Here is a 24,267-nt window from a genome sequence, read left to right as displayed (position 1 = left end):
GTTAGTGATAAATATTTGGGAGCTATTGGTGTTTAAATCACTGGGAGTAAAATAAATTCTCTATGGGAGAGAACAGAAGAAGAAATGGGTATCAGGGTCTTGCAGAAGACAACAACTAGGACCAGGCAGGGAAAGAAGATAAGCAAAGGAGGCCAAGAGGAATGACCAGCAGTGCATGAGGGAAGCCAGGCAGTATGGGGTCATGAACACCAAGGGAAGAAAGTATTTCAGAAGAAGGAAGAAGTCAACTTTGACAAATGCTACTAAGAAGAGATCAAGAAAAATGAAAACTGTGTATCAACAAATGGAGGTCATTGGTGACTTCTGAGAGAACATTCAGTAGTGGTAGAGAAAAAAGACACTGAAGAACAACTGTGAGGTAAGGAAGAGGAGGAGGAAGCATTTGTACAAACTTCTGTTGTGTGGCTAAGCCGTGAAGAAGAGTTAGAGTAGCAGCTAGAGGGAGGTATTGGGGTCAAGGGAAGATATTTTTTAAATTTTATTTATTTATTTATTTATTTATTTATTTTTGACTGTGTTGGGTCTTCGTTTCTGCGCGAGGGCTTTCTCTAGTTGCGGCGAGCGTGGGCCTCTCACTATCACGGCCTCTCTTGTTGCGGAGCACAGGCTCCAGACGCGCAGGCTCAGTAGTTGTGGCTCATGGGCCCAGTTGCCCCGCGGCAAGTGGGATCTTCCCAGACCAGGGCTCGAACCCGTGTCCCCTGCATTGGCAGGCAGACTCCCAACCACTGCGCCACCAGGGAAGCCCCCAAGGGAAGATATTTTAAGAGTGGGAGCTACTAATGCCTGTTTGCAAGTCACTGGAAAGAATCTAAAAGGAGGAAAAGGGAGAAGATACAGCAGAAAGAAGGCTCACCAATGAAAATCACTGTCTGAGAATAAAAAAGGGATGACATCTAGGACATACATGGAAGGACCAGTATTTGACTGAGGAGAGTTTTCAGTGCCATGGATGGGAATTAGAAGAGACAAGAGTGGAATCAGATATGTTTATGGTTATGGTGGAGATAAAATTAAAGAAGTTTTCTCCAATGCCTTCAGTTTTCTCCAATGCCTTCAGTTTTCTCTATGGAAATGCAAATTACAACCACAATGAGAAACTTTTCCCATTTATCAGATTGGCAGAGAGAAAAGAGATGAGTCACATGCTACAGTGGTGAGCTGGAAGACACTGGCATTCTTACACACTGATGGAGGGAGCGCAAACTGGAGCAATCTCTGTGGAGAGCAGCCCAACAATATCTATCAAAAGTGAAAATGACACACCATTTGACCCACCCAGAATATTTCTAGGAACTTATCTTACAGATATACCAACAAATATGCAAAATGATGTTGATATAAATGTATTCCTTGTAGCATAATTTGTAATAACAAACTATTGGAAATAACCTAACTATCCATCAATAGTAGACTGATTAAATTAAAATACATCTATACAATGGAGTACTATAATATTATACAAAGAATGAGAACACATTCTGTATACTGACATGGATAATCTCTGACATACTGTTAAGTTTAAAGAAAAGCAAAGTGCTACTATATATGTAAGAGAGAAACAGTTGAAAATATACATGTATAGCTGTTTTCACATAGTGCATACATTGCATATATATATATGCATAAGTTGTCTCTGGAGAATACACACTGAGAACATTGGTGCCCACAAGAAAGAAAACAGGGAGTATGGGGAACTGGGGTAGAATGGTGACTTTTGTACCCTTTGAATTTTGGAAAATTTGAATGTATAGCTTAGACCAAAATAAGTAAAATTATGTTTAAATAAATTTAGAGAAAAAGTATTTATCTACATATTATGAGGCGTTGTAGACCACTGAGGTGGGATACAGAGATAATAGGAGAGAAGAGAAGAGGATGCACTGGTCTGTGAAGTGTAGGAAAGCAAGTCTACCAGAGATATGCAGGGAAAATGCCAGGCAATGTTGAGAGCTCAGCTGACAGTTGTGAAAGTCAATTATAGTGAAGATGCCCTGCTTGGTCATGTGACAATTTCCTCTTCTCCCCACCTTCTCCTCCTCCTCTCCCTTTCCCTCTTTCTCTCTTTCTCTCCCTCTCTTTCTTTCCCTTTCTGTGTCTCTTTGTCTCTCTCCCTCTGTCTGTCTGTCTCTCTCACCAGAAACACTTTGCTATTTAATTATAGGCACAGAGATAAAAGGTTGTTGAGCTCATCTCGACTGTGTGTGTGTTTTCCTGCCAAGTGGAAATAAAAGAAAGGGGGTAAAGGTATTTGTAAGACTATGAATATAATAAGCTAGATATATGGCATGTGGAAGTAACAGAGAGAAAGTGGAGGAATCAATGAATTAGGGTGATAATGAGATCTAAAAGGGTTGTAGTGGGAATCTTGTGCAGGTGAGCTGTAAGGAGAAGGTTACTTTTACAGTTCCTTGAATGAGCAAAGAATATTCTTCCTTTTGGGGAAGGTGGTTAGTGGAAAATGGTCAGATTAAAAGTAAGGCAGGGAGAGAAAGGGGAAAATATAGGGCACCTGGGAGTCATGAGAGCATTGGGTCTGTGGCCCAGAAAGGGATGCAGGATGCAGAAGAATGGTTTCTCTGGACCATGCCCAGGGCACTTAAGTGGATTAATGTCTTCCAAGGTCAGTGCTGTCAAGGCTTTGTGCTTGGACAAGAGCAGCCTAACAGCTCAACTTGGAGATGGAAGGGTTACAGGAAGATTTCTTAAACCATATTTAAAATTGAAAGGGTGTCCTTAGATATATAAAGAAGGGCAACTCTAAGAGCATGACAATTTCATTATCAAGAAAAATATCATTATCATTAGCCTTTGAGAAAGAAAGCCCCAAAAGGCACTCCCATTGAGACCAGCTATGGAATTATCACTACCTAATTCACAATTCTAACACTCTTTGATCCTTAAACTCATATGCTTTCCATGGCTCTAGGTTACCCATAGATTTATTTATTTATTTATTTATTTATATAAATTTATTTATTTATGGCTGCGGTGGGTCTTCGTTGCTGCGCGGGCTTTCTCTAGTTGCGGCGAGCGGGGGCTACTCTTCCTTGTGGTGCACGGGCTTCTCATTGAGGTGGCTTCTCTTGTTGTGGAGCACGGGCTCTAGGCGCACGGGCTTCAGCAGTTGTGGCACGCAGGCTCAGTAGTTGTGGCACACGGGCTTAGTTGCTCCGCAGCATGTGGGATCTTCCCAGACCAGGGCTCAAACCCGTGTCCCCTGCATCGGCAGGCAGATTCTTATCCACTGAGCAACCAGGGAAGTCCTACTCATAGATTTAAACTAAACTCTAAAGAACGTGAGAAGAAAGCCTTCTATCCATGCCCCAATCTGCCCTATTCAAGCTCAGCAACTTCGATTCCCTGCTTACATTCAGATGGATGCACACACGAGTCCCAGAATATTCATTATTATACCTGCTTCCACACTTCCGTTCGCGTCATTTGCTGACTTGGAAAAATCTTCCTCCTTTCTATCTAAAGTCAACATTTCCAAAGTCCATGTCAAGCTCCACCTTCGCCTTCAGAGCCATCTGTCTAGCAACTTACAAAGCCCAAGAACTCAAAAAGCAGCCCAGCTTCCAAGAATGGTTCCCAGCTCTGTTGGCCAGAAGCCGGTGGAGAAAACTCATTCATTCATTAGCACTGAAAGAGATGCAAACACTGGACTCAGGTCTCCCCAGAGGGTTGTAGGCAAGAGAAATGCCTCCTCTCTTTTTCAGGGGAACAATTTCAGGCCCTTGAAGATCAGGTTTAAGCCATTTCCTGACTATACACCAGCACAGTTCCTCCACAACTCCAGCCAGGCTTAGCTCCTCTGGAAGATTCAAGTGTAGTTTCTGAATTAATAATATCTTCCAGCTTTGATATCTTCATTTGAGAGTTCCAGAAGAACAGAGTGTTTTTAAAAGGAAATGGGAGAAGGCATGCTCAAGGGGGGCATTATGGTGGAGAGAGAAGAGTTGTAACTTTCAAAAACGCATCTGGATGAGTGAAACTAACTTCCTATGACTAATGTCCTCTAAACATTAAGCTAATGATTAAACTAAAAAAATGCAAATCCCCAAGGTGTCATATACTGCTGGGCGGACTGATGGAAAAGAGCCTTGCAAACAGTCCCAACAGTGTGTGGGGAGCTGGAGAGGAGACATGGATGAAAACAACAGTACCGTATGGTACTAGCCAACGGTCAACAACCAAAAAATTCGAAAGCAAAGGACAGAGAGAAAACTCCAAAGCTACAGAGCAATGTGTCTCTCCTACTCTCTTATTCTGGCACTCCTCTGGAAGTTCTCAGTTGATGGGGGATGGAGAACACAGCAACGTCTCAGGAGGCAAATCTGTAGGCATTCCCCATGGGGCTCTGCTTAGCAAGCCACGTGACAAGTGGTGATCTCAACCTGCACAAAGATTCTCCATCCTAGGAACACGAGTGGGCGCTAGGTTTGTGTGACCTCCTAACAGCCACCTAGATCTCCCCATTGATTTTCTACGTGTCCCCAAGAAATGGGACAGTCCCCCAAGTCAAGAGGAGCCTGGAGTTGACAGGACATCCCAGAATGTCCAGCAAAGACTCAATAGGGGGTTCCAGTACCTTGGTGTCAGCAGTAAACAAGAAAGGTCTACCTTTGGGGTACAGGAGACTTAGCTACCCTCTGACCTCTTAGGGTCTGAAAACTGTAATTAGTGCTTGATTTTAGGTACCTTTTTTTTTTTCAAACTACCTCTAAGCAAATAGCTGATTTTTTCCTTTCCTCGTTAACATATTTGTAACTGCACAACAGAGGTTCTTGATCTGGAATATAAGGCCTTCTGAAAGGTCTAAGGAGCCCCCAAAATTGTTGGCCATATTTTGCATGTATGTGCATTTTAGGAGAAAAGAATCATTGCTTGTATTCAATTTTCAAAGAGATCTGTTACCTAAAATTGATTTAAAACTATCGGTCTGCTTCATGCAGCCAAGAAGTGATGGTCATAGTTACAGAGACTATGACATTATGTTTTCCAGATATGTGAAGGTCATGATAGTGGGACCCCATTAGAATCTGGGGTTTGGGTTCAGAAATACCCACTTCATAGACTGTCCTTTTTAGAGTAAAAGAGATATGATATGCATTCTTCTGCTCACAGTATACAACTTAATCTGAACAAATGCTATAAATAAGGACTCTTTAATTTAGTCTTCTAAGTGAGATGAATGAATGGAATGACTTACCCAGAAGTCATCCCCATTACTTTACAAACAATATTAAATTATAGACCTTAGAGGAGATATCACAAGCCAATAACATACCATTCAATGCACACATATCCTTACAGTCTGTTGTATTTTATTAATATGGTCATACAATTTTACAATTAGAAGAGAGCACAGAAACCCCTCTCTCGTTGTGCAGAAGAGGAAGTTAAGACTTAAGATCACAGAGCAAGTCCTGTGCCAGGACCGGAGAAGGGTGGAATGGCCGGCCGCAATAGGGGAGATATTTAGGGCCTTTGAAGCATCCTTCAAGTCCTTCCATGGAGCCCACTGACTGCCTATATGAATCTGAGGCTGGTCAGCAAGGCTTTAGTATTAAACTCTGTACTCAGAGCTGCTGCTCTTCCTAGCAATCCCAAGTCCCAGAGAGCTCTCATCAGGAAAGAGGAGAAATATTTGCAAAGGGCATGTCTGAAAGAGCACTGGATTACACAGAATCCACTCCACCACTCAATCTGTTTAATAGGTTGGTTACTTTCTCTCACCAGGCCTCAGTTCCTTCATTTAAAAACTGAGGGGGTCTGGCTGGTCAAGCACGAAGATCTTTCAGCTCTGAACTACTAAATTTTATATTCTGGCCTGTCATGATTCATTCAAAGATAGGGAAATGGGAAGTGGCATCGAATTTCAAAAGTTAATAACAAACATATCAGGTTTGCTATATGCTATTCTAAGTACTTAACCTGAATTAACTCCTCGGATCCTCAGAAAAACATCTTGAGTCACTCTTACCATCCTCATTTTTCCGATATGGAAACTGAGATGCAATCGCTTAGCTAGAGAGGTACAGAGCAAGAATTTGAACACAATAGCGTGACTACTCATGTTCTGAACCACTACGCTATGCAACCTCTCAAAGTAGAAAAACAGTATGCCACGGAGGAATGAGGTAGGTACGGCGGGCCAACGGCAAGAAGAAAGAGAGACAAGGATGCTGGCCAAGGCAGGTGGTCCGGCTGCCCCAAGCTTTGGGGTTCAAGCCCCACAATGGAGAGCGTGGCAAGAGATCTAAGCAGGGAGCAGCTTGGCTGCGCCTGTCTGGGTGTCTGGATCTGGCTCCCTGGCCGATCGCTTATGTCTCTGAAAGCATGTGGAAGGCTCTGAGAAGAACCCAGCAAGCGAAGCTTTGTCACAGACACACGGTGCAGCTTGTGTGGTCCTGAGCCCACCAAGGCCAGCTTCTCCAGGCCAGGACTCTCCAGGCTTGTGGCTGTAGGGCTGGGATTATGGGAGGATGTGAGGCCTTGAGGGTTGCTCTGAATTTCTTTCCCCTGGAACACCCTAGGCCTGACCACACAGACACACAGTCTCCAAAATGAATATCCAAGAAAGGAACAGTTTCTTCCCTTTCTGGACTGCGGATGTCAAATAATCAAAGGTGTGTTTCTGATTGGGATCCATGTGTGCAGAGGACTGTGCAAGAGAGAGGGAGACAGAGACACAGAGAGAGAGACAGAGACAGAGAGAGGGAGACAGAGACACAGAGAGAGAGACAGAGACAGACACAGAGAAACAGAGAGAGAGGCAGAGACAGAGACAAAGAGATAGGCAGACACGAAGAGGCAGAGAGAGATAGAGACAGAGAGAGAGAGAGAGCGAGCTCCAGACAGGCAAGACAGACAGACAGACAAACAGACAGACAGCTAGAGACAAGGCGGAGGGAGGTGAGGGGTACAGGGAGAGACGGACGGAGAACTGACTCAAATAGCCTCCAAGCTTGTTTAAAGCTTCCAGTTTAAATAAATCTAGATTCTATTGTGGTGTTTTGGAGCCTCTGTTGGTGTCTTAAAATCAGTGTTTTAGCTCCACCTAACTTTAGCAGGTTATTATTTTATTTTTTTCTTTGAGTTACAGTCTGGCATGAAAGTGTCAGTTTGTTATGTGGGTGGGTAATGGTATGCTTTTAATTAAGGAGGCAGAGACTAAATTAAACCACATCAAGTGGCTAGTGTTTAATTTCAGATTGTGGGTCCCTTACCCTGAGCACAAGGAGTTGGGCTAGATCATGATTCCCCTTTAATGGTTATGGCTGAAAAACTCCATCTCGTGACCAGCTTCATAACTGATTAAACACAACTGTGGACTCCCATGATCAGGAAGTGCAATTTTGCTGGTGTCGCTTCAAATCTAAAATACCTCCAGGGTAATTACAGGCTCAGAGGCAACGCAGAAGGCTTTGAAGTAGGGAAAGAAAAGATTAGGGCGTCCAGGGGAATCTGTGCCTGTTCATTCGTCCTTCATGGCAAAGTCCTGAAAGCCTTTGGGGAAACATGCCTCTGTCTGCGGGGGCTCCGGGGTTCTGGACGTCCCTGTCTCACTGCAGATGTGAGAAGGATAGCGGTGTCCAGGTCACGGCAAGCTTCAAGGGTCACTGTGGCATCCCTTAGGAAAGGCTGCCTTTTCCTGTTGGCTCCTAATGCAAGTTTCATGCAGCTCTGATTCTCTCTGCCTTGGGTTTGGTTTGCCCGACCGGCCGAGACTTGAGCCATCCACTCGAGGCAGGGAGAAGTGCACTCTGTCTGACCAGCTAAATTATTTACCTTGATAGCAATTATCAAACACTACAAGCCACTCTCTAAAGGCCTCTTTGCAGTTCACACAGGGAGGATCTAAACCTTATTCAGAAATGGAGAGAGTGGAGGGCTCTTTTTTATTTTTTAATTAATAATAGGTTAGAAGTAAAAACCATTATTAGTGACAGTACATAATGGGAAAGCCAGACCTGCACTGTTAAGAGGACTATTTAAGGAAATGTTAATGAATTGAATCTGAAGTTCTCCGTAGTCAACCTGGAGACAACTAATGGTTTCAAAGTGGAAAAGTGAAGAGTTATTAAATGCTGTATATTTATTGCACTAATAATCAGATTGCCAGAGGCTGGAAAGATGCAAATATTGGTCCAAGTCCTGTTTAACCATTAGCTGTGGAAATGCAAGAGATTCACTGGGGGGAAGTTAGTGCAGCAAACATTTGCCAGTGCCACTGTGATGAATAGTTCATGGATTAGGACCATAACTACTCCAGTCCCAGGAAAGCCCACTTCAGCAGAGGAGAGAATCATAAGTTTTTACTGGCACTTGGAGAGAGACAAGGACAATATTTCTGGCAGCTGCCATTTTACATATTCTGATGTTTTGTATTTTAAAAATAAATAAATAAGAAGAAAAAAATAGAACACCCTTTCCAGTTGCTCAAGTTTTCCAGTGCTCCCTGAAGGAGGTAAAAGCCTGCATGTCCTGGCATGCAAGAAAGAGCTCTTTCTAAGGCAGAGGCCCCTCTGAGGCAAAATGGCAAAGAGTCTCTGGCACCTTTGTGATAACTTCCCTCAAAGAATGATTCACTTTACTTTGAACAAACCTCACACAGTAAAAAAAAGTGTGGACTCTAAAGACAGAGCTGGAATTCTGGACTTGGAATTCTGGATTTGCCACTTCCTAGATGAGTGAACCTGGGAAAGTCATTTTTCTCTCTGGACCTCAGTTTCTTCATCTGCAAAATGGGGACAACATGAAGTGTAGACTCCATCCCGGTCCACTGGAGAGAGGATTCACTCAAATGAAAAATACAATAGCTGCACAAAGTAAGAGCTCATTCTTGGGGGCGACAGAACAAAAGCAGGAGAATCAGTTCCTGATTCTGCTGCTGACGGCAAAGAAAAATGGTGCCAATAGAGAATGTTTCGAATACGGTATTTGCTGAGAGAATAAATGAGGCTCCAGACCAAGGCGAATAGGATCAGATTTAGGAAGTAAAACACTGGAACAGCAAACAGGCACTAGGTGAAGAATCATTCTCTCCCTCCCAGACCCCTCTCCAAAATGTCACGTTGCCGTTAAGAACCCTACACGATGATGAAGATGTGGGAAAGGATATCCCTTAGAGCCTGTAATTTAGAACTACCAATGATTAGAGGAGATCCGAATTTTCCAACTGTAAGGAACCTTAAAGATCATTTAATCTGAACCCCTTGTTTTATGATGAGGAAATTAAAGCATGAGAGGTTAAACAAGTTACCACAAGCCATGGCAGAACTGAGATAAGAGCTCATGTCTCCTAATTCCTAATTTAACAATCTTTGTATTGTCCCAAGTTAAATCTCTAAACGTAAGATTTGTAAATGCCTAAGAATAGAATCCTTTTGCCTCCATAGACCAGGGGTCAGCAAACTATGGTCTGCAGGCCAAATCCTACTTGTTTTCTCTTTTGATAAACAAAGTTTTATTGGAACACAGCCTTGTCTATTCATTTGTATTCTCCATGGCTATGTACACAACACAATGACAGAGTTGAGTAGTTGTGACAGAGACTGCAGGGCCCACAAAGCCTAAAATATTTATTATCTGGACATTTGCAGAAGAAGAAGTTCACTGCCCCCTCCCATAGATCATTAGGAGGTGGGCATTACCAAACGAACCAGCCTTCTACCCGTGGGGGATGAGATTGGTAATTCAATCGGGTGACTGTCTAAATGCCGTGCTGAGTAAACCTGAGTAACCTAAGGATGGATGGTGGTGGAACTGGCTGGAAGCTTTGGTGAGGAAGCTGATAGCACAGAAAAGATCAGTCCTGCTTTCCCAAGGTCAGCCCACTCAGGAGCAGGAAGGCCTCACACTCCACATGGGCCATGGGGTTGGAGGACCTTGACACCCTCAAAGTTGCCTTGTAGCTCTGTCATTCAAATGCCAACCAACAGACCTTCCACCTCACTCCCTGGCAACACACTGCTTTTTTCTAGTCCTCCAGGAAATGCCACCTAAAGGAAGGTGTGCACATGTCCCCTGCTTCAACACTACCAGCATTACCTCTGTTTTCAGTCTTGGAATAATCATATGTATTTAGCAGTGACAGTCCATAAACCTAATTGTTCTAAAAAGAAAAAATTACTGATACTTGTTCTCTACCTGGTCAGGCTGATTCTTGGACAAAGGGAAGTGTATTTCAGCAAACAACATGCTCCACAGTGTTTAAGGTGTACATTACTAGCATTTGGCCTGCAGAAAAATAGTCCAAGTTGCTATATAGGAAAGGATTCATAAATGCTGTTACTTCTCTAGCAGATAAATATGATTCTAAACACTGACAAATGATTTAATTAACATGATACCTTTCTGTGGACACTCTGGGGTTGGCTCAGAAGCTGGGTAAAGCAAAGCTGTCTGCAGATATCATTCTGGTTATATTGCTTGTTACTGAGGAATATTTTATTTGTGCAAACCTGAGATGCTTTTCTCCTCCCCATAAAAAGGAGATGACCCCTTGAGAGTCTTGAAAGTCAAATCATCACCAGAATTAATATTTAATATAATTATAATAATATATAATAATATAATAATAAATAATTTACATGATATATATCATAATATAATTAACACATTACTTTGTATTTAAATTTTAAAAACTAAAGGAAGCAGACAGATGGTCTGAAGACCACTTCCTGCAACCAGGTTAAGACTCAACTTTCAAATAAAATCTAGCTTTCCTACCTCCAATGCCTCAAAAGATGAGGTGAAATCACATCTGACAGCCTCAAGTGAGTCTTGGGTGCTACATGCTCTCACACACCCAGCATCCCTCTGACAAGAAGGAATGCTGTGGTGAGTAGGAAGCTAACACTCTAAAGTGGAGAGGGTAAGAAAACATCCTGTAATATCAGCCAGAAGGGCTCCTCTGAGACCCACGTCTGCAGCAGTGGGCAGGGGAAAGAGCTCATCTTAGAAGCACTGATAAACTGTGATATGTGCAGCTGCTCCTCTGCCGAGACAAGATCGAGGCCTGGAAGTTGCTGATGCTTCTGGAAAAGCTCCCTCAGGAGGAATCACTTCTCAGAGGTGTTGGATACCTGGCTGGGAAGGAAAGGTGGTGGTTGCACAGGTAAATGTGGCTGCTGTCCCCGAGTCTCTGGAGTGTCTAAATGCCCATATTGCCTGAGTATGTGCATACCTGCATGCCACATTTGGGCCAGTGAATGAAGCGAGCCTAAGACAATGATGGAAATGACCTTTTACTAAGTCTAGCATCATTTACCTGGGCAGCTGAGGCTCCATCCTTTCCCAGGGCTATGCTGGGATGCTGAGCACTTACTCTACTAGTGCTGCCAGACAAAAGGCTTTGGAACTCTTCGTTGGGACTAGTTGTCAGAGCCTTTTGCACATTCTTTGGAAAGTCCCAGTAGTAACAATTTTTATCTTTTGAGAGTGGATTTGACTTTTGGAATGAGTCCAAAAGTTGCTCAGAACCAAGCCTAGCAAACAAGGTGAGTGATCAAACTGGAGGATTTAAACCAAGGATGCAGGATTTAAAACGAGGTTCGACCATGAAACAATGAGTCTGCTATGCTTGGTTGGCTCAAATCCTGGTTTTAAAAGTGGTGGTAAAAGTCATGTTTTCCATGGCACCTTGAAAGATGGCAGCCTGTGCATAAGAGCCTAACACTGAAAGACATGCTCACTGAGATGTCACTTTGCCTGAGAAAACATTAGTTCCATGATTTTTAGTCCCACCAGGTATGTGAGAAGTCAAGGACACACTAGTGGAGTTTCACTTCACTTAGACAGCTGTAAATGTCCACATATCCACAAGGCAAGGGGGGGTCTCCAAAAGCCAGGCCTTTTGTCAGAGTTGGGCAAACTATAGCCCAGGAGCCAAATCTAGACCACCAGCCCACTGCCCGTTTCGCAAATAAAGTTTTACTGGAGCCTAGCCATGCCTATTTGCTATTTGTATTGTCTACACTGCTTTCACTCTACGATGGCAGCATTGAGTAGTTGTCACAGAGAACCTATGGCCAGCAAACCCTAAGATATTTACTATCAGACCCTTTACAGGAAGTTTGCAGACCCCAATCCTTTGTGATTGAGTCTGTTTTACAAGCTAATTAAAGTAGGAAACGTATGGTGAACTATCTTTCCTCTCCACTTTTCCTCAATGACATTCGACCTTTTTATTTGTACGGAAGGGAGTAATAACATAGAATGTGGCATATACTTTTATTAGTCTCCTAGGGCTGCCATAACAAATTACCACAATCTAGGTGGCTATTAACAACAGAAATTTATTTTCACAGTTCTGGAGGTTAAAAATCTGAAATCAAGATGTTGGCTGGGCCAGGCTATGCTCTTTCTGAACACTCCAGGGGAGGATCCTCCCAGGCCTCTTTGTAGCTTCAGGTGGTCACCAGAAAACCTTGGTGTCCCTTGGCCGGAACACACATCACTCCACTCTCTGCCTCCATCTTCACATGGCATTCTGTGTGTCTGCGTCTCTGTGTCCAAATTTTCCTCTTCTTATAAGGACACTGGTCACATTGGACTTCAGGCCCCCTCTAATTCTGTATAACCTTATCTTAACTTGATTACATCTGCAAAGACCCTATTTCCAATAAAGGTAACATTCATAAGTTCTAAGACATAAATTTTGGGAGGACACTATTCAACTCAGAACAATCCAGTACTTGGTATTCGACACATGTTATTTTTGTGCTCTTCAGGATATATTCTGACCATGATCTATTTCCAATCCAGGTGACCCCCTTCCCTCCACAGCAGCTCTGAGGAGCTTGTCATTCTGTCCTCTGTATGCCCTCTTCTACTTAGAAATATAAATATCCACCCTCTTCACAACTATCTAATGCTCCCTTTACTTCCTCCAGAATATCCACATCAGGGAAAGCCCATGAATGGCATTCTTCTTCTTTTTATTTCTCAAATCTTCACAAAACCAAGACTTCCCAAATCTGGGCTTAGGGTCTCAGGGGCCTTCTCTGATTTGTCTTGTGAGCAAGACCCAAAAACTCAGTCTATTCTTTTTTTTTTTTTTAAAGAATGGGGGATTCCTTTTGTTTGTTTGTTTGTTTGTTTTTTATTTATGGCTGTGTTGGGTCTTCGTTTCTGTGCGAGGGCTTTCTCTAGTTGCAGCAAGTGGGGGCCACTCTTCAACACGGTGCGTGGGCCTCTCACTATCGCGGCCTCTCCTGTTGCAGAGCACGGGCTCCAGACGTGCAGGCTCAGTAATTGTGGCTCACGGGCCTAGTTGCTCCGCGGCATGTGGGATCTTCCCAGACCAGGGCTCGAACCCATGTCCCCTGCATTAGCAGGCAGATTCTCAACCACTGTGCCACCAGGAAAGCCCCAGTCTATTCTTGGTATGACCACAATCACTATCTAGCAAGGAGTAGCAATGCTGTCACAATTCTCTGCTGTTCTCTTTTCTCTGTGATTCTGTGGTTATATTTATTTATTTTGCTATTTCCAATAATACTTGCTTTTGTCTAGTGCTATCAAGGAGTCATAAATGTTAAAGGAAATCCCCACCTACCAACAGACAGTATCAATAATGTTAGATTGCCAGAAAAAAGATAGGACTCCCAGTTAAACTTGAATTTCAGATAAACAAAGAATAATTTTTTTTATATAAGTATGCCCCTTGCAATATTTGGGACATATTTGTACAAAAAATAAAAAAGTCAGTCCTTGTTTATCTGAAATTCAATATTATTTGGGAATTGGGTAAATTTGCTAAATCTAGTAACCCTAAATAATCCATTGGCTACTTATGAGTACAAAGAAATTCACTAACTGTACTACACAATATATTTACTTCCCTTACCCTGCTGTCAGTACCTCTGAGGAATCAGCTTTTAAGGCCAGTTGTTAGCAAATAACACTTTTCAATTTTTCTTTTTCTTCCTGCATCTAAGGAGAATTCTCTAAGAATTCTGGCAGCATAGTCTATTGGTACCAGTGGTATTAGCATCAAACTGCCATCACTCAATAGCCATATGGCTTTGAGCCAGTTACTTAACCTCTCCCTCTAAGCCTCAGTCTACTCATCTGTAAAAGAGAGATAATTAGAGTTGCTATGAAGATTCAAGTAAACAGTCCATGTAAAAAAAAAACACAGTACTTGGCATATGAAAATTGTCTAATGAAAATCGTCTAATGTAGTTCTATCACTCAGAGTCATTATTACCCATCAGACTTTAATTGCATGAGTTGGGCGGGGTGCATTTGACCTGGACCTCAAAGTCACAAGGGCATCTAATATAGACTTTTAGCATACTCTCCAGATGAAATTAGACCTGGCCTCACCAAGATACCCTGACAGGCTTGAAAGAATGTGCTCACTACATAGCTTTAAACTAGTGTCATACAGTTATGAGTAAATATTATTTTATAAATATTATTTTATAAGTTCTGTGATTATTGTGTAAATAGCACATTTCCATCGCATCATAGTTTTGGAACCCTATTTTGGACATTTCTTACTTTTAAAAATACTGAGACCCTAAGAAACTACAGATGAGCAGGGGCCTGCACTACTCTCTGATGATGAATCTATGAATCCACTGCTGAGGGTGATGAGCGGTGGCCCACTCCAGCCCAGAGCATCTAGCCCGTGGGCACACAGGTATGCCTTATGTGGGTCCCAGGTAAGGCCTCAGGAAGACTGGAGGAGCCAGAGCCCTGGGCCGGTGCTCCATCCATAAACAGCTCGTCCACCTTTTCCAAAGTGCCCTACAAACATTATCATTTAATATCTGTGCCATCATGTGGAAAATGCTGGGGAGCACTGTTCTAGCCTCTAGGCGAAGCTCACAGCTTTGCCACCTTGACCACCAAAATCCACCCTTGAGGAGAAAGAGGAGTTCTGAAATGGATCAATGACAAATTGAGTCCTTAGAGACATACAATTTTGGTCCCCATATTAAGGGCAGAGGCTTTAATGGATGGGAGGAGTAGAGGGAAAGCAAATAAAACAAGAAGGGGGCAAATTATTCTTGGAGTGTTTCTCTTTTGCCTTCCTCACTGTGTTCCGTTATAGGTTCCAACTAGCTCTGTGTCTGATCAGAACATCTCACCCTCCTGATCCCAGATTGAAGGTTGGGGAAAAGGAAGCAAAGAATGAAGGCTTGGGCCAACTCTGCTCTGTCCTTTGAGGAGGAGACTTGTTTTCCTGACATACCCATTTCTTTCCATTACAGTGAGAGGTAAGATCCAGACAACCCAGGTCAGGAGATGTGTGGGCAACGCAGGTGGTAGGTAGTCACCATCTCTGAGACTCTAATCTGAACAACAGGCAATAAAGTGGCGTGTCAACAGAATGTCGCCAGGTGCAGTGAGAAAAGTATGGCTTAGCGCTTGAACAACTCTTGGGCTGAAACCCAACACAAAATCTGATTCTGTAACTTTGGGCAGTCTTTTAAATTCTCTGAGCCTCATTTTTCTCACATGTGTAATGGGGATAATAACACCTTTCTCACTGGGATGTTGTAGGGATTTAAGGAGTTAAAGTAAAAAAGAAAAAGCATAGCACCATTCTGCCTGATGCACAGAGGAACTTAATAAATGTTAGTTTCCTGCCATGTTCCCCTCTCTTTCCTCATTTTTCTCAGAGAATTCTAAGGAAATATGTTTCCACAGACCTGCTGCTCATAGAGGCAGCCTTGCCCCCTTGGCTCTACCTTCCAATTAGGTTTTACAGTAGCTGCCTCAGCTGCCCTCCCGCCCCCCAACCACCACCACCTCCAGTCTCACTCTGCATTTCTAACCACCGTACAATGGAGATTCCCAGGTACATCAGCCATTCGGCATTTAAAATCTGCTTTACCAATTCCAGTTTTTAAAGAGAAACCTTTCCCATCTTTTTAAATATTTTAAGCATATTAGAACAAAATATCTCCCTTCTAAATGGTGCTCTTCATTCTTTTCTGATACTTCCTATTCTGGGCTTGAGTCATCCTGTAGTTAGCCCCTACTCAGAGCCAAGCTAATCTCCCAAGACCACAGACCTAACCAGGCCTCTTCCATCCTCAAGCACTCTCCGCAGCTCCCTAAGCACCTTGGCCTGCCCAAGCAAATATTTCATCTGTGGTCACTCCTGCCCCAGCATTCCAACTTCAGCTAATGGAAATGCTTGCTGCACGTGACCCTCACTTTCTTCTGCCGTTCCCTTCTGCTGTTCCTCATTTTGACACGCATAACAACCCCCTCCAAAAAAATGCCTTCCCAATCATCCATGTTGACATCGTTCCCTTTAACTTCCACATCAATTAACATGCTCTGCATTGAATGATAGATATTTAAATAATAACAATTTCAACCTCTTCTATAGGCCTCACACATCCACAGGTGTATGATATAAATCCTCTAATATTTACATCTGTGTGATCTTATCAACTAGATTATGATCCCTTCAAAGGCAGAGTTTCTATTTCCTATTTCTCTATATACTCCCCAGGGCATCTCACCCATTGCTTTGAACATAGAACCATGTACAATAAAAAAATTGGTGAATAGATGAATGAATGAATGAATGGGTCTCAAGAGGGAAGTACCATAGTCAGGTGCTGTTGAGAAGCAAGGTTGATGACCTCAAAGTTCCTCTCACCCTCTTTAAATGGTACTAGTCTGATATAATTTTTTATGCTATGTACTTATTCCACACATATTTAATGTTCACACACTATGTACAGACTAAGTGCTTGGATGTTGTGATTGATGAAGGGCCCCAGAAATGACCCTGATGTCTCTGCCCTTGAGAAGTCTTCATCTAGTAAAGGGACTTGAGGTGTGGTCATAAATGTATATTGACAGGGCAACCTCAGATGAACAACATGAGGCAAGAGATATAAACAAATGCTCCAGGAGTTTGAAAGAAATGCAAACCTTTTAGTTTTGAGAGCTTCATCCAGATCAACAAGAGCCCGAGTTTACAGGAGCTAATGGGATCTGAGGATAAGTGAGTCCAGGGCAGTGGACCCCACCAAAGTTATGGGTATGGGAACAAAGCACCCCATTGCGCTATACCTTGCCATGAGGTGACACATTCAGAGACAACCAGGTCCCCTGGACTACAGGGGAAAGAGGGCCTATACTACAACTCAGTAGCTATGGGTCTTGGAATCCTCTCTGTAAAATGGAAATAAAATTAGCTCCTCCATAGGGGTCATATGAAATTGAAATGAAACACTTATCAAAGGTCTTCTGCTACCTTAGGGACATCACATACGTCCAATAAATACACCTAGTATATTTATTATTACATGATTTCTTCAACTCTTAGCTGCCATGGGTTGGAGGTATATCTTTGATTTAAAAACAGTGTTTTAGGGGAAAAAAGCTCTACATGTAGACTCTAAGAGGGATGCTGACCACAGCTATCTTAAAAACTAAAAAGCTCTTTCCTAGAATTGAGGAAACATGGTAGTAGACAGCCTGTTTCAAGAGTCTGTTGATTTTGCTTAATTTCTTCAGAATTTAAAGTTACACCAAGTCCTTAAAAGTAAGAGACCTCAGGATATTTGTGTCTATCAAAGTAGAATCCTATAGCTCAGACCCCAGAGGATGGACTGGGACCTACACAGAAACACACACACACACATTCCAGATATGGAAACCCAGGCACAAACCACCCTTCACATAAACTTGCTCATTGTCTGAGCAGAATCATGTTCTTAAAAATAAAACTGTGAGTAGGAGTGCTTGCGTTCTGGAATAGAGTCTCCCTTTCTTCCCTTCAATCCATGTTCCTTGGCTACATGCTATTATGTGATATTCAGGACTGTCAAACCTTCTGGAGCCATGAGCATTTTGCAGACAACCAATCTCAATATGCATTATCAAAATTAGATCTTTTCTCTGCAGATGACAATTATGTGTGATATGGTTACACGCCTATGAGTCTGTAACACCGTATTGTTGGACTTGGGATACTGACTTTAACAATGTGTTACCTTATTATATTTGGTGTCACATTATGCCTGGATTGCAGCATTTGTCCCGTGACCCCACTCAGGCTGCAATTAGTTTCTCAGTAAGTGTTAAACAGCTTTGGGGGGAAGAGTGGGTGAAAGGTAACTTGGAAATGATTTTCTTTTGCGACTGTCATTTAACTATCCTGTTCCTCAACAAAAGAATTTCAACTATGCCAGAAAAATACAAGTTGTATGTTCATCAATAAGACTGCCTCTAAACAGAATGGCAATTCTGGTTAGGAGTTCAAACATTCTGAAGGTCTTGGATACCACCCCACAGTCACAAAAGAGCTGATTGCAGGGTAGGGAGAGAGAGAAGGAATAGGACATAAGAAATCCTTGTATTCGTTTCTATAAACACAAGCTCAATGCAGTTTAAACTCATAAACATGCTAAAAGGAGCTAGAGGTAGCCTGTTACTTTGTCATATATTTTTATAGGCCTTTCTGAATGGTTTCAGATTTGACGTAGTAACTGCCTGTTACTAGAAATAAACTGTAAGTCAATTCCATGCTGCCATAATTCACTGCCCAGGGTTGTTCAAAGAGATTTAGTGATGCCCATGATGGACAGCAAGTCCCTTGACGTTTTCGTTGTCACTTGGTGTTTTGTAGTGCCTCCAGCTTGCTGACCTCCAGAGACCTAGAAGGAGAGGGCCTTCCCCAGGTGTCACTGGTCCCACCAAGTCGGTAAAAGACCTGTCCTCACAAGAAAGCAAAAGAGACTTTCCCTCCAAGTCTCTTTGGATCTGTCTGCTTCCCTCTTTATTTCTAGAGGTTGACAATCACTGTTCCCATAAAAGTGACCTGCTTCTGAAAGAATAAATTAAACCAAGGTCATAATACCACCCAGCAGGAATTAGGTGCCTGGAAAGTAGCAATACCTCATCTCCTTGGCTGGCATTTTCTTTTGGCTCAAGACTTTGGCTGCATCTCCACCATGTCACGCACCCAGATGGAAAGTGAAAAATCCATTCAGCCATCTGGCTGTTTCGGTCTACACAATGCCATGCATCTGGGGCCATCTGGGAGAGGGACTGAAGTTTTTCACTTTCGGCCTGGTTGTTTGGTGTGGTGTAGATGCAGCCTTTTACTATAGGCTAAAGTACCAGATAACCCCCTGCCCCATTTGAAAGGCTGAAGAAAGAGTCCAGGATAACAAGGCTGATAGCAGTATTCCGGAAAATAAATCAAAACTTTGTGAATAGCAGTATAATACAAACTGCAGGAAATAATAAAGGATAAGACTATTGTTTATTAGACAAAGCAAACACAGAACTGAATCAAGTGATTATTTGTCAACTTAGTTTGTCCCAGACAGCTAGTACAATATTCTCAAGGGCATATTATTACAGCTCTTTCCTATGGTTGGACATTAGTCTAAGAGACATCTTAAATGGACTACTGTACTTGGAATTGTGGTTGAACTAAAAAATATATGATTTCTACACCCTAATTAGTATCTCCAACAAGAGACTCTGTTTCTCAGAGTTCATTCTAAAACAAAAAATAGAGGAATTTATGAAATGCTTCTCAAGAATCATGTTCATCTTAACAGAATTGCTATACAGCTTTCAGAAACTCGGTATATTAGCAATACTAGGAGCTTAATAGTATGCGGTGGAAGGCTGAGAGTAAGGGGTGTATACGTTGTGAGGAAGCGTAAATAGTAATTGTGCAAATGAGGGTTTCCCTGGTATTGTAATTAAACATCTTGGAATTCAGGGGTACTTTCTCTGCCCCAACTCATTTCTGAAGCTTATCTCTGGCAAGTTCTGGCAGCTTTCCCTTAGCTTCAGTCTCTGCAGACAGCAATGCTCAACTCAGTTTCTAGAGTTTTCTTCCCATATTCTGTTGGGCAAAATAATAAAATGGTTAAATAATAGGAATAGATAAGAAAAAATCATGATTAAAACTTCCAGCCTAGGGAGGCAAGGTGGGGACTAGGTCAGCAGGCTATCACGACATGCACCCAAGGACTTGAGCCCAACCTTGGCCCTGAAGTCGAATTTAGATTTGCCAGAAAAAGGATGGAAGTCATCTAGGGCCCAGAGGAGAAAAGAAAAGTAAATTCATGAAAGGTAGGCTTACAGGAGCTGCTTCTATCCCAGCATTACAAACGGGAATCCCCCTACACACATTTAAATGGCATGTTCACATTTTATGAATCACACCCTTAGTTTTAATTGCTTCTTGGACTATAGGCCAATTAAGGATGGGTCGGAAGGGCAGGGATCATTCCCACAGCCTCTGAGGTTCTGAGAGGTGGAGTTTGCCTAGCCTGAGGCATTCATTCCCACTTGTATTAAAAAAAAAAAAAGACAGAATACACCATTAAACACCTCTGGTAGGAATGCTTACTTTACATGGGCAGAAAGCAAAAACTGTAGACCAAAAGTTCCCCTTTGGCCCCATCTCTTGCTTTCAAATAAAATCAATTACAACATTTCTCCTTGTCTGAGCCATGGAAAACTAAATACCTATATATACAGACCCGGTACTGTATCTTGAGAAACTGCCAATAGGTTTGCAAGTCCTCCGAGATCTCCCCTCTTTTTATCTATAATTGATCCCTTGCACCTTTATGCAATACTGAGGTTAAAGATTAAGTGTTTTTAAAAAATATTACATGTAATACCAGCTGCATAAGATACACATCTTAATGGACTCCTAGTTCCCACAAAGCAATTCCAATATTGTAAATTACTGAAGTAAGTAGAAAGACCCAATGGGAAGAAAAATACAGTGTGTTATTAAGCTATACATTATCCTTACATACCTTGACTTATATGTAGAGTTTTCCCCTGCTTTGTTATCACATAAGAAAGTTAAAATTTGTAAATTTATACAAATAACATATTTTACCAACCTTTTCCAAAGCTTTTAAAAATCAGCTTTAGATCTGATCACCAGGGTAAGTGAGACAGTCATCTGTACCCCATTTTCAGTGCTGAACATATCTAAATATTCATTCTGAGGAGCCCATGGGGGGCGGTGAGAGAGTCAAACTAAACAGCACATGCACCCAGCAATAGCAAATAGCCTTTCTCACTTACAGGTCACTGGTTCAAATCTCACTCCAGTCAGCAGGACCCCAAAGCCACGAATGATCATTTAGTTGTTCAGAGATCTGGTGAATTGAGTTGCTATGGGACGTCTGGCTGCCAACTCAGCTGGACATCTCATCAAAATGAACAGATTGTTCATAACTCACCCCTGGTCCTCCCTGCTTCCTCCCCTTTCCCGTATTGTCCTAGCTATGGAGCCCTTACCAAGAAAGCCCAAGTGACTGGGCCTAGAGGCAGAAACCTTGCCCTCCCATTTCAAGAAATGTAAGTTGCCATACTACACACACACACACACACACACACACACACGTACCCACTGCCCACCATCTGCATTCTATATCTATAATCCACCAAACACACAGTCATGAGGAAGTCCAGTCACCATCCACGGTCTCAGGAGGCAAGTCGCTTTCTCTGCTTATGCTATTAATCCAGTAGCTTTGCTGATCCCAGATTTGCTTATAATTTTTTTTCTTAGTGTAATATACACATCCACCCCACTGTGCAGATAACCAACTAATTGAACAATATGAAAAAAAATTTCCCAATTTACGATATACAGTACAATAAAGCTTTTGCATTTTGCTAATGAAGAAGGAAGCATCGAGATAAAAGTAAAATGATTTATTAGATTTTGTTCCTGTGCCATTGAAATAAAATAGTAAACCAGCTTGGCAGTTACTACAGGGACCCAGCATGTGCTCATTAACTCTTTGCCAGGTACAAAGGTGTCCTAACAGCTCTGTTTTAATTTCATGATCCAGCCCATAATCCAGTGCTAAACAATAATTAGTATTGACTTGTTAAACAGTAGTTGAAGGTTTCCTTTAAGCGTCTCAAATATACTTTACATTCCATAGACAGAGAATCAAAGGAAGGAGGATGCATAGTTAGGAGAAGAGAGAGGGAAGCCTGAAGGCATTTGTAGCGTTTTTAACTGTGAAGAAAGAACTGTTTTCCTGCCTGGGAACTCTGCAGATATTTACGGTATTTATGCATTGTTTCCAGACCCACGCCAGCACTTTATCCCACCCCATGCCTGCTCTTCGGCGCCATTGTGCTTTCCTTCTCTAATAGCTTGCCCCCACCCAATATTCCCTTTTACCTTGTCAGACCGACCAAATGTTGGACAATTTTCTCCGCTCTTCTAATGTAGTTTAAACTCTTTCCCGCTAATGGCTCTTTCATCCTACGCATCAAGGTTCATTTAAAATCAGCAATGAATGATGACCTCTGGCACTATGAATTTTCCATGGTTTCATTTATTGTCCAATTGTGTATTTGGATAAGCAAGAGGGGACAGTGACCACATTTGCTGAGGAAGTGCTGAATGCACCCAACTACCTGGACAGAGGAAACAATGAGCTACAAACTGCCATGTGCCTGCTAGAGAGCGGCAGGTGCACACGTGCACACACACATGCACACCTCAGTGCTGGCCTGCAGACTCACCTGGAACACTGCCCCCTCATGCACCTGGCTCTTCAATCTCTTCCTGGTACACCATGAAAGAAAGAAAAGCATTAGATGTGCAAGGTGTCATGAATTTATCGCCCCAGGTTATTTCCACTAGCCTCATTCCCTCTGCCCCTGAGTGGAATCAGGGGTTCAGAATCCAGATACTGTTCTGTTGCTTGGACAGCTGGACCTCTGTGACAGAGGGATGTAGGAATCCTTCTCATACAGACTGCATGTGCCAGATTTATAATTCAAGTCAAACCCAGTAGAGGCCCACAGAAATATCCATCCATCCATCCAGTGTTTTTGAGCACCTTCTAATATGTTTTAGAGAAGAATAAAGATATGGTCCCTGCTTTCAAGTGACCTTACAACCTGATCATGGAGACTAAACCATGAACCAGGAAATCGAACAGGAGTTCAAAGGTGTAACTAACAAAGAGCAAAGGGTGGAAGCACAAGCACAGGTGTTTAGAAAGAAGACTTTAAAGAGGCTGGGGATGGTTAAATTGTGCTTCTGGAAGACGTGAGCTTGTGCTAGGCCTTGAGGAATGGGTATTACTTTAAAAAGAAGAGGGGAGGAGGGGGAACACTCTAGATACAGGAAGCAGCAAAAAGACTCAGAAGACAGAATCAGCAATCTGTCTTTCTAGAATGCAACAAATAGAGAGCACACTAGTAGAACTCTAAATTTTATAGAACATGTCCATGTTCCTTATCTTATTTGCTTCTCCCACTGACCCTGTGGTGTAATCATAACAGGAAGATTTGGCATAAAACAGCACTAGATGATGGGAAACCTGTACAAGGTCATTGCAATAATTTTTAAGAAATTGATGAGGGCTACTCTGGGGACTTAAGGACATTGGATGGATGAGAGAGAGGTTTAAGATGAAGAATGAACAGGTTGTACTGACTGGAATGGTTGTAGGAGGTGAGAAAGGAGGAGAATGTAGGACTATTAGCAAATTTCCCCAATGGGTGACAAGGAGAGTGGCATTACTCATTAACAGTCTATAAGGAAGAAAGAGCAGCTTGGAAGAGTACAAAAATGATGATTTTATTTCGTATTTAGTGAATTTCGGGGGACTGTGGAAAACCCAAATGGAAATGGCCAACAGAAAGTAACAGGGAGACATCTGGTACTCAAGGTCAGAGGCAGACTGGAAACATAGATTTAGGAGTCATTAGCATAAATGTGGGGTCGTAGGGATCTCCCATGAGAGGGGAGACAGCCAAGTGTGAAACCTGGGGCATTCCATTTAAGGGGCAGAAGAGGGAAGAGTGCTCTTTTAATTAAGACCCATTATGTACGGAAGGCCCTTGTCAAAATGTAAGAATAATGTGTGGAGGTTTATGGATCACATATTGAAAATGAAATTGAAGAAGATGGGATCTTAGATCTTCTTCACACCTGCCCCTTCATTTTTCCAAGGAGGAAACTTGATAGTGGGAGATAGTGGCTGTACCATAACTTATTAATTCCATTAGCGTCTAAGAATCTTCAGGTTCTTGTGGAGTTATTTTATTAACCAGCTAGAAAGCATAGAGCATAGCCTGAGGGGCAGGAACATTCAAGTTGCACTTTTGTTGGAACTGGGAAGGGAAGATGCAGATCATGGAATCCTATCTAGGAAGGGCAGAGCTAGATGGGGATGTCCTTGGAGAAGGGAAGAATACCAAGGTATCCAGAGGACAGGATGAGGCAAGAAT

At 42.4% G+C, this 24,267-nt stretch overlaps 1 protein-coding gene across 8 annotated transcripts in view; it reads right to left on the bottom strand.

The window, feature by feature from the left end:
• The window catches only part of LOC309612449 (uncharacterized protein), a 774,344-nt gene that overhangs the window by 489,722 nt on the left and 260,355 nt on the right, over nt 1–24,267 (bottom strand). The window contains exon 2 of one of the 8 annotated variants that reach the window (XR_014235132.1): nt 598–22,591. The exons of the other annotated variants lie outside the window; for them this stretch is intronic. The gene's annotated coding sequence lies outside the window, so the exon portion shown is untranslated. Of the gene's footprint in view, nt 1–597; nt 22,592–24,267 lie in introns of those variants that run through there. 8 annotated transcript variants of the gene reach the window in all.

Source organism: Balaenoptera borealis, assembly GCF_965194805.1.
Source record: "Balaenoptera borealis genome assembly, chromosome: 15".
Classification (NCBI taxonomy): domain Eukaryota; kingdom Metazoa; phylum Chordata; class Mammalia; order Artiodactyla; family Balaenopteridae; genus Balaenoptera; species Balaenoptera borealis.
This window is presented reverse-complemented; position numbering and strand designations above follow the sequence as displayed.